The following is a 14,735-nucleotide window of genomic DNA, read 5'->3' as shown; positions in this document are numbered from 1 at the left end:
AATGTCCTTGGGGACAGAGAAAGAAAACACTACACTTTTTTTTTCTGCCCCCATCTTTTTCTCCCTTAGCTCGTGATTATTGAGCCAAAAAAAAAGGTCGTACTCTGCCATCGTTTTTCACAGGGAGAGAAAATCTTATCTCCAAATGGAGTATTGTTTTTTCTGTCTGGACTTTTTTTCTTATTGGCTTTTCTAAAGATTGTCTGCCTTAAAATATTTTCAGTGAAGCAGGGTTATAAGAAATCTGTTTTAATTGTTTTCCTAAATCACTTTAGCATGGATTTAATTTTATGGTGTCCATGTTTACTTATTCATATATGGACTTATATTAATTAACTACATGTACTGTGCTTATTTAATATATGATTAGGATTAGTATGAGAATTAGATTTAGGGTAAGTTGCATGTAATTATGCATAATTTATCGTTAATACAATAGAAGGTACACAGAACATGTGTAACAAGGTGATCATAAAATAAAGTGTTCCCTATGTTTTAGTTTTTCTGTTTCTTTTTTGGATAATCAAAGAGCATGTGCAGTTTTTTTTAAAGCATGACATTTATTTAATTGTACAACAATTTGTTAATAAATATAGGAACAATATGAAATATGTTTTATTTATTTATTTATTTTTTATCTTTCACGTTCAGTTTTATTCCTGTTAAAGTTAATGGCAACTTAAGATCACGCACTTTGAAAAAATTAAGACTCTCCTTTAATTGATCTATATAAAGAAATTTGTGTAAACAAGTTTAAATGTGATACCTAATATTGTTTACTCCAAACGTACGTAGAAGACCACTTCTACAATAATGTCTTTGAAATATTTTAAAAGTGATATTGTCTAACTGCAAATGTATACAGTAATGTAAAAGTTTTTTTTCTTCTTTCTTTCTTTGTGATGTAATTTTTTTTTTTTTTTTTACTTTAATTGTTTGATCAATTATTTTGGCAGCAAGGGTTATTATCGAAAAAATACAACCTTGATTGTACATTCTGTACAATAAAATTTTGTTAAAACTTGGAAAAAATCACAAATAAAATAAAGATAAATAAATAAATTAATAAAACATGTAGCAACAAGTATGTAGCCACTCGCTACACCTTAAAAGTAAACTTAAAAAAAAAGTACAAAAAAGTATACAAGTTTTAGGAACAACAAATAATAACTTGACTTCTAGTTGATCATTTGGTATCAGAAGAGGCTTATATGAAAGGCACTCTAGGCCTTTCATATATTCTAGGCCTTTTATGCTTATTTTACCACAATAAAATATGATCATGCCTTGATTTTTTTAAATATTTAATTAGGACAGTAAGATCTGACTTTGCTTAGGCAAAAGTCTTGTCACTTAACAGAAATAATGTACAGTATAGAATATAAAGTCATAATGCAGTGGAAAAAGAGTAAATATTGTGTATGACACCCATGAGCTTGGAGGACTGCATCCGTACATCTCTGCAATCACTCAAATAACTAATAATAAAGTCATCTGGAATGGCAAAGAAAGCGTTCTTGCAGACTCCTTGAGGTCATCAAGAATCTTTGGATTCATCCTCAATGCCTCCTTCTTCATCTTACCCCAGATATGTCTGGTGACTGGGCTGGCCAATCCTTGAGCATTTTGATCTTCTTTGCTTTCAGGAACTGAAGGCTGAGCCTGAAGTATGACAAGGAGTGCTATCCTGCTGAATATATTATAATGTATGGGCAGCACAAATGTCTTGATACCTCAGGCTGTTGATGTTGCCATCCACTCTGCAGATCTCTCGCATGCCCCTATAATGAATGTAACCCCAAACCATGATTTTTCCATCACCAAACTTGACTGATTTCTAGGAGAATCTTGGGTCCATGTGGATTCCAATAGGTCTTCTGCAGTATTTATGATGATTGGGATGCAGTTCAACAGATTCACTGAAAAAATCTACATTCTGCCACTTTCCAAATGATCAGCTAGAAGTCAAGTTATTATTTGTTGTTCTTACATCTGGAATCGATGACAAGACTTTTGTCATGTGTGTATGTCATATAGATAATTCCGTTTTCATGACTGCAATCTCCAATTGTCTTTGTGTTTTTCACATGGCACGAATCATAAGGCCAAATTTCAACCACATTTGCATTTGTTTAAATAGAGTAAACTCATTGAGCACAGAAGCCAAGAAGCTTATTTATGCCTGATTTTTCCCCACTTATGATCCCCTGCGGAGCAGGGATTGGCTAAGCATGCTGTTTATGGCACGTGCGATTGGTTGATGAAGCCGTCTGACTTGAAGCATGATTGGTGGATGGGATTAATCAGGGCAGCACACCGAGAGCCGTCCTGCTTCATTTTGCATGCGATTGTCACTCGCTGTGCAAAGAGGACATTTGATTGTATATTCAAGGCTGAGGCACTGCAGATTAGAATCCGTTATGTTTTATCGGCTGTAAATGTCTCACGCAACATGCGGCAAAGCCAATCTCAGCGCCCCAAGTAAACAATTTGCCATTAATCGCTCATCCTGCTCAAACAAATAGATATTGATTCAGGTTTTCAGAAGACGCTTGCTCACAGATTTGTATCAGCAGCTGCAGAAAAAGCATCAATTGTTTTTATATCTGGCCGTTATGGTCTTCATAATGTATTAACTCAGGATTTTTCAGTGTTAGCGGCTAGGAAGGGTTCATTTGGTGTGAGGGTCTATGATGTGTTACTTGCATTTTTTTTTTCTGGATCGATTAATTAAATATAAAGAATACACTATATTTATATTGATATTTTTTTGAATACAGATGTACTGTAACGAACAGGCATATGATATCTGAGTTTAATTAAATTTAAAGGTTAAATTAAATTTAAAGGTTAAATTAAATAAAAAATGGCATACGTAATTCAGGCATTAAAACGCATTTTATTCTTTCAAAATGTATGATATTTTAACACTAGGAGTTGGGTGACAATGAAGGTGATGGTCTAAACTCAATTTATTAACTCTAAGTCATGCAGGCAAAACAGGAACAAACAGTATCATGAGGAAAATCTAAAATCGTCACAGTCAAAGCGGTCGTATGAATATATAATGAAAAATTTATAAATATGTATTCTGTACAGGTCATAAATCCTTTTAATAACTATATATTCCTTTAAAATAATAATTTCTTGTGATTTATAATGTATTTATTGTTGAAGTCAGAATTATAAGCCCCCTTGTTTATTTTTTTCAATAATTTCTGAAAGCATGTGTTTGTGACTGAAATGCAACCTGCGACAGTATCATATGAACTCCAAAATGAGACTGATTCAGTTCCACATGAGGTTATTAATTAGCATATAATTAATAATATAAATATTCATTCATTCATTTTCTTTTCACCTTTGTCCCTTTATTAATCCGGGGTCACCACAGCAGAATGAATCACCAACTTATCCAGCACATGTTTTACGCAGCGGATGCCCTTCCGGCTGCAACCCATCTCTGGGAAACAAATAGTATAAATATTACGAACGTAAATATTAGGTGAGCAGGTTACACTGTAACCGCGTGTCCTAACAACACGCTTCATGATGAGATACGCAGTGATAAGCAATTTAGCTGTGTGCACCAGACGAAACTTTAAATACAGCCATTCAGATAATCTATAATCTATTTAATACATATTAACAGTCTTTAACATTATTAAATGTAGATGCTGAATCACGTGTTTAGTTCTAAAGTTCAATCTCAAGATCTGAGGTGAACTATCTGCTGCTGCTTTCAATATATGGCAATACATGTCATGTAAAATGGCATTCAAACTCACATTGTTAGCATTTAACACTGAATAAAGAACATGAGATGTACCTTAGGTGATAATTGTCATAGTTTTCTGTTGTTCAGCTGTGAGAAATAGAAGCTGTTTCTAATATATCAATTCGAGGTGTTGGTTAGAACAAAAACTCCTTTTAAAGGGCACCTACAGTATGGTGAAGAATCAACTTTTCAAGCTGTTTGAGGACTAGCCTTAAAGATGCAGTACAAGAAAAACAGCAACAAGGTTTTACCAGCTATAAAACAGAAATTTCAGACAGCTATAATAAATAAGCTGATTGGTGTTTTGAGCTGAAACTTTACAGACACATTCTAGGGACACAAAAGACTTATCTTAAATCTGGAAAAAGGGGTAACCTAGGTGCCCTTTAATATGGAAAATATTCTTTCTGTTGCATTCCTTCTTCCATTTGTTTTCATACAGGAGAGCAATACTTAGTTTAACCACTGGGTGTCAAAACGTACGTAAATTACGTACATAATAATTCAATAAATAAATAAATAACATGCAGCCACTAAATTATTGTTGATTGATCAACACCAATGTAGCTGATTCACTGAGATTGTACACTTTTTATTAAAAAAAAATATTTTTGAAATGAAAAAGTTGTTTTTTATCCGATTGAATAAATAAATAAATAAATAATAAATAAATAATAAATAAATAAATAAATAAAGCACCTTCATTATTGTGCTGGTTGGCTTAAAAGGGCCAAAAATCTCAATGATTTTGTGAATGTATTTTGCAAAAGGTATATCAATAGAAGAAGAGGTATTAGTAATAGTGTGGCTCAAAAAGGTATATAGATTAGGGTCTGAATAGTGAGTGTGTGTGTATGTAGTAACGCCTTTTGTTTAGTTTGTTCATTTGTCTGTTTTTTTAATCAATTCATTATTCTTCTTTAATTTTAGACATGGCATATACTGTATGCTATACAATAAAAGTATGTGAAAAATAACTGACCTGAAAAGTGTTTTTGAACTAAGTATTGATTTTTATTTGGTTTGCACATGTACTTGCTGAATTTCAAGGAATAAATTAATTGCAATATTTTAAGAGGAATTAATGAAATTAATTATAACCATATTTATTCATTTACCAGAAACAAAACTATAACATTACTCATTATTCATAATATATATATATATATACAATTATTTATTTTTTGTGTGCCACCCCAAGATTTGGTGTGGCCTTATCTGGCTACCCCTAAGAATATTTTCTGAGGCCGCCACTGTCGGGATGAGTAAAATATTTTTATTTTGCTTGCTTTAAAGAAAAACTGACTTAATTTTTACTTTTTATTTAAAAAAAAGAAAGAAAGAAAACACATTTGTCTAGAAAATGCTTTTTGGTTTAAGTCTAAGCAAGAAAAGCATTTTTGCAGTTTAACTACATCTTATTTTCCAACAATTGTTTTCTTTTTATCTTTTTATCACATTAATTGAGCTTTATATTTTCTGTACAGACCCTCATGTATACAAAAAAAAGGGTTCTATCTGATTCTTTCTCACTTTTATTTCAATTCTCATTAAGCACATAGAGCAGCGCTGAGTGTAGAATTACGTCCCCTCCCTGTACAATTGATTTGTGAGTAATTAAAAATGTCTGCAGCTGGACATGGTCCAGCTCATGTTCTATTCATGCAGATTAATACATATTTGTCGGGGCCTCCGGGATCAGACAGGCAGCAATGTCTCCCATTAAACATTCATGAGGGAGCAGAACGCAGGGACTCAATATCCTACTAGTATTTATGGGTCTATTTCTACATCTTAGTGCCATCATAATGGATTACGAAATCAGAACATTATGCTTAGCTGGGATGGAAATTTAATTTGTGTCACAGAAATTTATTAATAAATGGATTTTTTTTTCTTGGGAATTACACTCACATGGATTGTCCACATGTCTGTTTAATGCAGGTGGCTGGAGTGGGTGGGGCAACTGGGCGGAGTGTAGCAGTGAATGCGGGGGTGGAGTCCAGACGCGGACACGCAACTGTCAATCACCTCCTGATGAAGCCTACCTGTGCGAAGGTGTTTTGGAAGAAGGTCGTCCATGTAATGCTCAGCCCTGCATCGGTAAGTTTCAGACTAAATATATGCACGCATGCATGTGAACGTTTACATATTCACTTCTTCTCCTGCATTCACTTTCTGACACCTCATTTATTTCATTCTTCACATTTCACTTAAAAAATTTATATATGTTCTGTTTCTTGTGTGACATAATGATAGAGCAGTAATGATAAATTGCTATGTAAGCTTTTCTATGATTAACAGACTTGTGATTCTGAGATAAAGCTGTTTGAGATTTATTTAATATAGATGTGTAATGTCTTCTACAGTTTTTTACTTGTAGTAAAATGTATTACAAACCCCATATAACTGATTTAAGAGTGATTAAAAATATCTGCATGATATTCAAGATCTTAAAATCCAAAATTATTAGCCCTCCTGTGAAATGTAAATTATTTTCTCAAATATTTCCCAAGTGATGTTTAACAGGACAAGGGCATTATAGTATTTTCTATTATATATATATATATAGCCTTAGTGTCCCACCAGTGACGATATACAGCCAAATCCACACCGCTACAGGTGCAATAGTGTGTTTATACAACAGTTTGACGGCATAATCATGTATATAAAAAAGAAAACCAAACACAGAGAGTTTCAAAATTCCATTTGTAGAAGGAACTACTTTCTTCATCCATTCGTTCACTTCTGCAGCTGGTCAAAACACAGAAACCGTTTCTACTTCACACATGTCACTTTAGAGCTTGTATTTGAATGATTCTCTAACGAAATATCTAAAGTGATGACAAAACAGGTTATTTTGCTCACATTTTAAGATTATAAGGCTGAACGGAGAACTGTATTTTTCTGTTACAATCGGGAGATCACAATAATTATCCCTGAAAAAGCCATAGCAAAGCAAACACTAGCAGTTTGGTATAAATACAGCACTATAACACTATAACTGAAAAAGAGAGAGATCGACTTAAAATGTCACTTACCTGATTTATAATGATTTGATTAGCTGTAGTTTGACATACTAAAAGACAAGTCCTCTAAGGACTTATTATCTGTCGCCATCTTGTGCAGCAAGCATCTTTGCTCTGTTCAGTATGACAGGCTGAATGTTACATGCGCTATAAGTGAATTGCGTAAGCAAATTTGTCCGTAGTGTATCTGTGTAAATGAGAGTGTATGGGTGTAATGGGTTGCAGCTGGAAGGGCATCTGCTGCGTAAAACAAATGCTGGATAAGTTGGCGGTTCATTCTGCTGTGGCGACCCCTGATTAATAAAGGGACTAAGCCGAAAAGAAAATGAATGAATGAATGTGTTAGAACATGTTCTCCGTTAAACAACACTTGGGAAAAATTTGTAAAGGAATTTTAAATTCACAGGAGGGCTAACAATTTTGCCTTGAACTGTCTATTTTACCCTCTCATACCTAATAATGAAATAAACAAAACTATTTACATATCCCTATCATGAATACCCTGGCATTGATACATTTTATACAAACATCATACATGTATCATATTAAATTATTTTACCTTTTCGGGGGAAATTGAATGTATTTTTCTTTCTGTGGATCAAAGCCGTTTGACATTTCTACAGTAATTACTCAGAACACAGAAACCGGCATTCGCTGTTTGTATATATTACATAAATATATATATTATATCAATTCATCATACGAAATGATAGAGGCAATGACAGAAATAAGCAATTTGTGGTGTGCTTTTCATTGAACCCTAGGCGACAGGCAGTATTCCCTCAAAGGCCAGGGGTTAAGTCCAGTGAAATAACAAAAGGAATGCAAGAGGCCATGCTTGGTAAGAAGCGTCACTGAACCGAGTCCGCCGTGAATGTGACCGTAGTGAGTAGATCTTCACTCAGTTTGGATGGGGGCCATGAGTAAATAACCCACTCCATGGTCAAGGCCATCAGCTGCAGATGTCTTCACCTCGATTGTCTGTGTCTCCGTTCCGCATGGTCTGCTTATTTTTTTTGTCATCCACCATCCACTGCTCACTTCATCATGCACACTTTTTTGGTGTTCGATGCACACGAGGTCACGCCCAATTCAGAGTTTCGCATGGAGAGTATATCGAACTAAACACAGGTTCACCGCTATGTAACCTTAAACTTCACACAAATCCCAAGCATGGCTGATGCTGGTCAAAATGTTCAGGTGGCACAGCACTGACCCAATCAGAAGTCGAGTGTAGTTGCTAATCCCACCCCATCCTGCAGGCAAGCCGGCTTGGCTCTCGTAGCCAATCCCTGCGCTCGGTGGACAGCCGTAACGAGAGGACTCTGATAAGACCCGCAGCGGACAGCAGTCTTCCCCACACAGGTAAGAAGACAGGTGGCATCAGCCTCCCTCTGCAGCTTGGGGCACCACACCGACACACACTTGCAAGCGTTTCACTCACTAGTGCACATATACAGGGGGAGTAGACTGGATGCGTATGTGGCCATAGCCTTATTTTTGTTGGTTTGATTTTTTATGTCCTGTCAGCTTGATTTATGTTTTGTTGTCTTTGCCACGTGTATTATTGGCATGGTTCATGGAGGCAACATCCAGATATCCATGAATCATGGACACCATTGCTTACAAGGAAGCTAAAGAAAGTGTTTTGAAACCCTGTATTATGAAACCGTATGAACAAGGACATACCTTGCTGGGGGTGGTGGTGTTTGATCTGCATGCTTGGATCGTTAAAGACATTTTTTGGCCTTCTAATGTTCTGTAATCCTTGTGTTTTGACTTTTCTTGTGAGTGCTGCATGGATTTGTCTTTCATTTTTAACCACCAATACGAGTCTGTGACTTCAAAATAATGTTAATTTCCTGTATTTTATTCCAGTGTGTCGTATACTGTGAATCAAAAATGAATGACTTCATAAATACAGAAGCTTCTGTGAATGGCTTTGTAAATTTTTGTCTGCTTTTGAAAGGAATCTATAAACTAATCAGGGCACAGAAGATGGTGCACTGCTTCTATTGTTTAGTATGCATGGGCTGGGTTTTGATATGTAAACAGAAATGTGTATAATGTTCCTCCAGGATGATGTTAAATATTTACCTCCTTATCAATTTTCATTTTGACATTCAATATTGCTCTATTGGGCATTCTTGATTTTCCATTTAGTTCCACTGGATGGTAATAATAGCCTACCTATTCCTATAGAGTGGAAGAACTATGACGTCACCTTGTAGGCTCCCTTGATTAAATCCCTATAGGATTTTCCCATAGGCTTTTCGAAGATTGCAAACAATAAGCTCTGTGTTAAAACACTATTCATTTCACTTACACATTTTCTCCAGCCGGATAATCTTCACATGAAAATACAACTTTTAGCACTTTTGGATCTTAAATGCAAATGCAAGTACTAAAAAGCTAACATTAGGCTGTAAATGGTCTACAGGACGCTCACCTGTGACGTCAGCACCACCCTGCTACAGACAACTAGCTTATAACAAGCTTATTTTTAGAAATATGGTCCATGACAAAGATTTATTCTCTCTGTTTATTATATTATAATCCATGCTATATATTATAAACAAAAAATACGCAAAAACACATAGATCGATGTGCCTTTTAAATTTTTATGTGTGGAATACATTTTGTTTTGCTTTAAGGTTGTTGTAAAAGTTTTAAATCTGTATGTATAAATGTACCTACATAGTATTATCATAAGACATATTTAAATAAGTGTATCACTCGCATGGATACAGCTCGCTTACCTTAGTAACAGAGGACAGAAATGAGGAGTGAGGGACAAGTCTATATGCTTTCAAGTCCCATCATAGATAGAGAACAACATTCAATATTCTTTTTTTTTGTCACAAACTGCAGTGAAAAGCAGCCCATACAGTCATATGCTATACATTTAAGAGGAGTGTAAATACTGCAGTTATGACAGAGTTAAATGTATCCACATCAAATCGACAAAAAAAAATTTATCATGTTAAAATGACAGTTAAATGTATGTATTTTTTTTACACATTTATTCACACATTGCATTACTGAGAGCAGGAAAGAGACAGCTTCAGTGGTAAGCAATATCCCCATAATATAATTTAATAAAGTAAGAATCAACAAATTAATCTGTCTTGAGAGTCTTTACAAAGGATGAAGGCATTATCTACACACCATATGAATTCCCAATTAGAAAGATAACTACAAACTAGAAAATACTATTCATGAAAATACTTAAATCCAAACAAATCCAAATGCCAACACAAGCGGGCTCTAGACCAGTTCAGCTCGATGAAGTATAATGTCTCTGACACCGCCGTTGTCCCATTTAGCAACTTGACAGCAACCGTCCTTTTTAAAGAAGCGTAACCGATTAAAACAAATTAAGAGTGTGATGTAACTGATGTGTTTTATGTCGTAGAATAAACGTGAAAGTATCTTGAGTTAGTGTTAGCCACAAACCTTACTTAAGCAATTTAACCGAAATCCCATTCAGAATACCCATTGACTTTGGACGAGAGAACCGGAACTGCTAAAATGCTAACTTGCCTCTGGGTTTTTGCATACAAATGATGTCATAGTTCCTCCACTCTATTGGACATCCCATATTACCCATTGAACTGTTAGAACTGCAAAATATTTTATATTAGACATTTAATATGTATTCTTTCTTTGGAATTGCAATATGATTCCTTGGCTTTTCAAGTTGCTCAGATCATAAAGTCTGATCTATTGGACAGCCTTGTGAAATCCTCCTGTAGTAACTGACTTGCATATCCCAGAACTGAAAGCATGAATGTCTACCACAATGAAATGCTGAGGACATGAAATCAGCAAAGAAATGATTTAAGCCTCCCCTGATCGATGAGGTGCTAATCCTGCATGTTAATTAGTTTTGGCCCTTTTCCTACCCTTTCCTCCACACCCTACCCCATCCCACTTCCCCTCCACCCCTCTCAGTGGATTCTCCGTCGGGTGAGGAGTGGTCTGCGTGGAGCGTGTGTTCGGCCACGTGTGGTGAGGGCTGGCAGAGCCGCACACGCTTCTGCGTCTCCGTGTCGTACAGCACGCAGTGCAGTGGGCCACTGCGCGAACAGAGACCCTGCAATAACACTGCTGTGTGTCCAGGTAAGCACAGCCCACCTCAGGCCTCTCCTCACCCCCCCCATCTTCCTTATCCACCTCCTGTTACCCCCCCCCCTCCACTAAGGCCAGTTAGCTTTGCCCACTCACCCTCCAGTTGCTGCCCACCTGAGGCTAACTCTCCCTGCGCTTCCACGTACGGCTGCTCCCCTTCTCAACCCTGGATGCTGGAGAGCCATGGTAAGATGTTAATGGGTTTAAGTGCAGCATTGTCAGCTAAGTCCCTATAGTTCCCACTGCATGTAGGATGGACTCTCAGTCTCTATTCATTCCATTATTTCAGCTTCTCAGGGGGCCAGACAAACATGTTTTTCAGATTAAAAAATGTGTCTAGCAAAGCACAATGTTGTATTAAGTGCTAATCATATTATGCAGAACTCGCAGCCTAAATTGTAGTCTTTGCACACTAAGAGTTCCATGAATACTTGTTTTTATTCTCAGTAATTCTCTGTTCACACTGACAGCTGTTTGTTTTTTGTTTTTATTGGTGATTGGTGATAATAACTTGGCAGCCATATTCACAACATAGGCTCATTTTGAAAACATACCCCTATAACAGTTCTGGAGATCACGAATTACGTAGCCAGAACGGGGTTTGATTTCGGTGAAAAACAGTTCCAGAAAGCAAGTAAGTCAAAACAAAAGCTAAGAATTATAAACAAGTAAATAACAGTGTGAGAATGTGATAAAATCTGAAATCGGGGTAAAAAATCAGGCAAGAGCTTTTCTTCTTCTATTAAGGTATTATTAAGGTAAATTAAGGTAACATCAACCATTTGAGGAAACCAATTGCAGCAAACCATTTCAGTTCAAAAACTAATCCTAATGAGTACTGTGAACTTAATCCATTTGAGTGAGTGAAGTAATTTGAGCACAGTAAAACCCAATAAATGAAGAGAACTCAAACCAACTGAGTACTTTAAAACCCAATAAGGCAACTCAAACCGCTTGAGGAAACCGATGCCAACGAACCATTTGAGTTCAAAACTAATCTATATGAGTACTGTAACTTACTCCATTTAAGTTGAAGTAATGAGGTATTAAATAACTCATTACCTTCAAACTGAGTTCAAAAGTCTTTTCAAATGAGTAGAATTGACTTTCAGTAAATTTTGAGTTAACTACACTCATTTCATTTGATAAAGTTGGGTTTTACAATGTTTACAGTGTGAAACAGCGGTTGGGTTTAGGGAAGTGGGTGGGCGGTCAATCTGTGCTTTTTAAAATACCATTGGTTGGGTTTAGGAAAGGAGGAGGGTGGGGGGATCGTTAGTTGGTTAGTCAGTTAGTCAGTGAGTCAGTCGACAACGGCCTCTAGTGGATTTACGAGAGAACAGCAGGCGCGAATGGCACTCGCGAAAGAAATTAGAGATCTGGAAAAGCATACACATTGGCTTCTAGTGGATTTGCAAACAAAAACTGCAAAAAATGTATCTCCTGTGAAGTGTTTTGCTCTCTCCAGAAATGTTTATAAGGACACATAATCAGAATGAGCCTGGGTTGCATATTTACCAAATGTGTAAATACAGTACCACAATCTCAAAAACTGCTTGCCAAATTTACATTTAACTAGCATGTTTCACATCAGCAGCCAAATTTGTCTTGTAGATGTTATTTTCTTCCACTTCTGGTTGGCCCACTCATATGCTATTCTAAGCACAAATTTCAGGTTTCTGTAGAACCCAAATGTCTAACAGTTGCAGCAGTGACTCAATGACTTTACCAGCTGCCAACTGGGTCATTTATTTGGAAGGCAGCCCTTCTGTTAGTAGAGGTGCCATGTTGTGGATTGTCATTTCTCCAATTCATGGCATAAGCAAATTATTTTGGCCATTATACAGTCTTTGCTACAACCCAGGCTTATTCTGATTACGTACCCCTATATACAATTCTGGAGAGAGCAAAATACATCCCAGGAGCTACTTTTTTGCAGTTTTTGTTTTCGCCATTCCACCAAAGGCCACTGTGTACGCTTTTTCAGATCTCAAACTTATCTCGCAAATGCCATTCGCGCCTGCTGTTTTCCTGTAAATCCACCCGAGGCCGCTGTCGACTGACTGACTTACTGACTGAACAACTGACCGATACCCCCACCCTCCCTCTTACCTAAACTCAACCAATAGTGTTTTAAAAAGCACAGATGGGTTTAGGGAATTATTTACTTGTTTATATTATTTTTAACTGTTGTTTTTGTGTTACCTGCTTTCTGTAACCGTTCTTTACCAGATTTGAACCCTTGTTGCGGTCAACTTCGCTCTGCGTCTCAAGTCCGCCAACGTACATGTCAAGCTACTGGACAAACTGGTAACAGCGGAGAAGCCATCCATACAGAGATAAGCGGTCAGCTGGTAACTGAAAAAAAGAACGCCATCATACTACCTCGTAGCTTTCGTTTTAAAGATGAAATGCAGCCATACGTAGCTCTGTCTACATAATTCACAAACTCCAGAAATGTATGTGGGGCTACGCTTTCAGAATGAGCCTATGTTGCTTTGATAGTAGGTGTTCCTGTCATAACAATATTGGTGGGCTACGTAAAGGGTTATAGCTTTTTTTGAGTTTCTGATCACAAAAAGCAATTTTTTCAGGTAAAAATAAGACTTACTTCTGCATAGACAGGGAATCGGTTTTCTTGCTGCTAAAAATGGAACAATAATTGCAGCAATACATCATATCCTGAACAAGATGAACAATAATCAATGCAAAACACTCAATGTCTTTTCTCCTATTGGTAGACATCCCATTACGCCGCTTCTCATTAAATTTTTCTTAACTTTATCTCATCCCAGTCTCTCATATCTTCGGGAAATTGCCAACTCCCATTGGAAATGAATGAATTCAAATCCCTTCAGATCGTTGTCAGTGTGAACTTCTCTTTAGTTTTTCTCCAGTGCATGTGTGCGTTTGTCAAAGTGCGTTTTTCTCTCTATAAATCATGCCCTAGCCGCTCTGATTACAGAACATGGGGCGTGGGGCGAGTGGACTCCATGGAGCTTGTGTTCATCAACATGCGGCCGTGGCTACAGGGAACGCAACCGCTCCTGCAAGCCACCCCAGTTTGGAGGAAACCCCTGTGATGGTCCTGAGAAACAGACAAAATTCTGCAACATCGCTGTATGCCCAGGTGATCTTCGGGTCTTTAAATACAGACTGTCTCATACAGATTTAATGACTTCCATCAAGCAGCACAATTAAAGCCTAATGTGAGGCACTGTAGGAGCAGGGGATTGAAAGAAACCATTGTGAAGTTCCTAGCAAAAGATGGTGATTAATTGAGGCTTTAAATCACTATGGATTGGACTAAAGTTTAGCAACCCAAAGCTCGTCTTCCATTTCCCCCCGCAATATATCTTTCAGTAATGTGCCCTTATCACGCAAACCTCTCTTTTGTCTAATTTAAGCGCTAATGGCGCTTTGTATTTTCTATCCTCATTCAGAATATTTTTCAGTCTCTCATTCTAAGTCTTTTCCTCTGTAGTGGATGGCGTGTGGAACGAGTGGTCCAGTTGGAGTTCCTGTTCTTCACATGTTCGAATGGAACAATGCAGCGCACTCGGGAGTGTAATGGGCCCTCGTATGGAGGCCTAGAGTGTCAGGGCGAGTGGCATGAGACACGGGACTGCTTCCTCAGAGTGTCCTGTGGATGGCCAATGGCAACTTTGGAGCACTTGGTCTGGTTGCACCAAAACATGTGGTGGAGGAAGTCAGCAGAGGCAGAGGGTGTGTTATGGTCCCTTTTTTGGAGGAGTTGTGGAAATGTTAAATATAGCCCAAATGACAGGACAAATGTT

At 37.1% G+C, this 14,735-nt stretch overlaps 1 long non-coding RNA gene across 1 annotated transcript; it reads left to right on the top strand.

Annotated features, from left to right (window-relative positions):
• Positions 1–10,764: 10,764 nt before the first annotated feature.
• Positions 10,765–14,456, top strand: LOC130242949 (uncharacterized). The gene is made up of 3 exons (XR_008839112.1): positions 10,765–10,929; positions 13,904–14,068; positions 14,423–14,456. It is a non-coding gene; the product is annotated as an uncharacterized LOC130242949 (long non-coding RNA).
• The last annotated feature ends 279 nt before the right edge of the window (positions 14,457–14,735 follow it).

Source organism: Danio aesculapii, chromosome 16 (genome assembly GCF_903798145.1).
Source record: "Danio aesculapii chromosome 16, fDanAes4.1, whole genome shotgun sequence".
Classification (NCBI taxonomy): Eukaryota; Metazoa; Chordata; class Actinopteri; order Cypriniformes; family Danionidae; genus Danio; species Danio aesculapii.
This window is presented reverse-complemented; position numbering and strand designations above follow the sequence as displayed.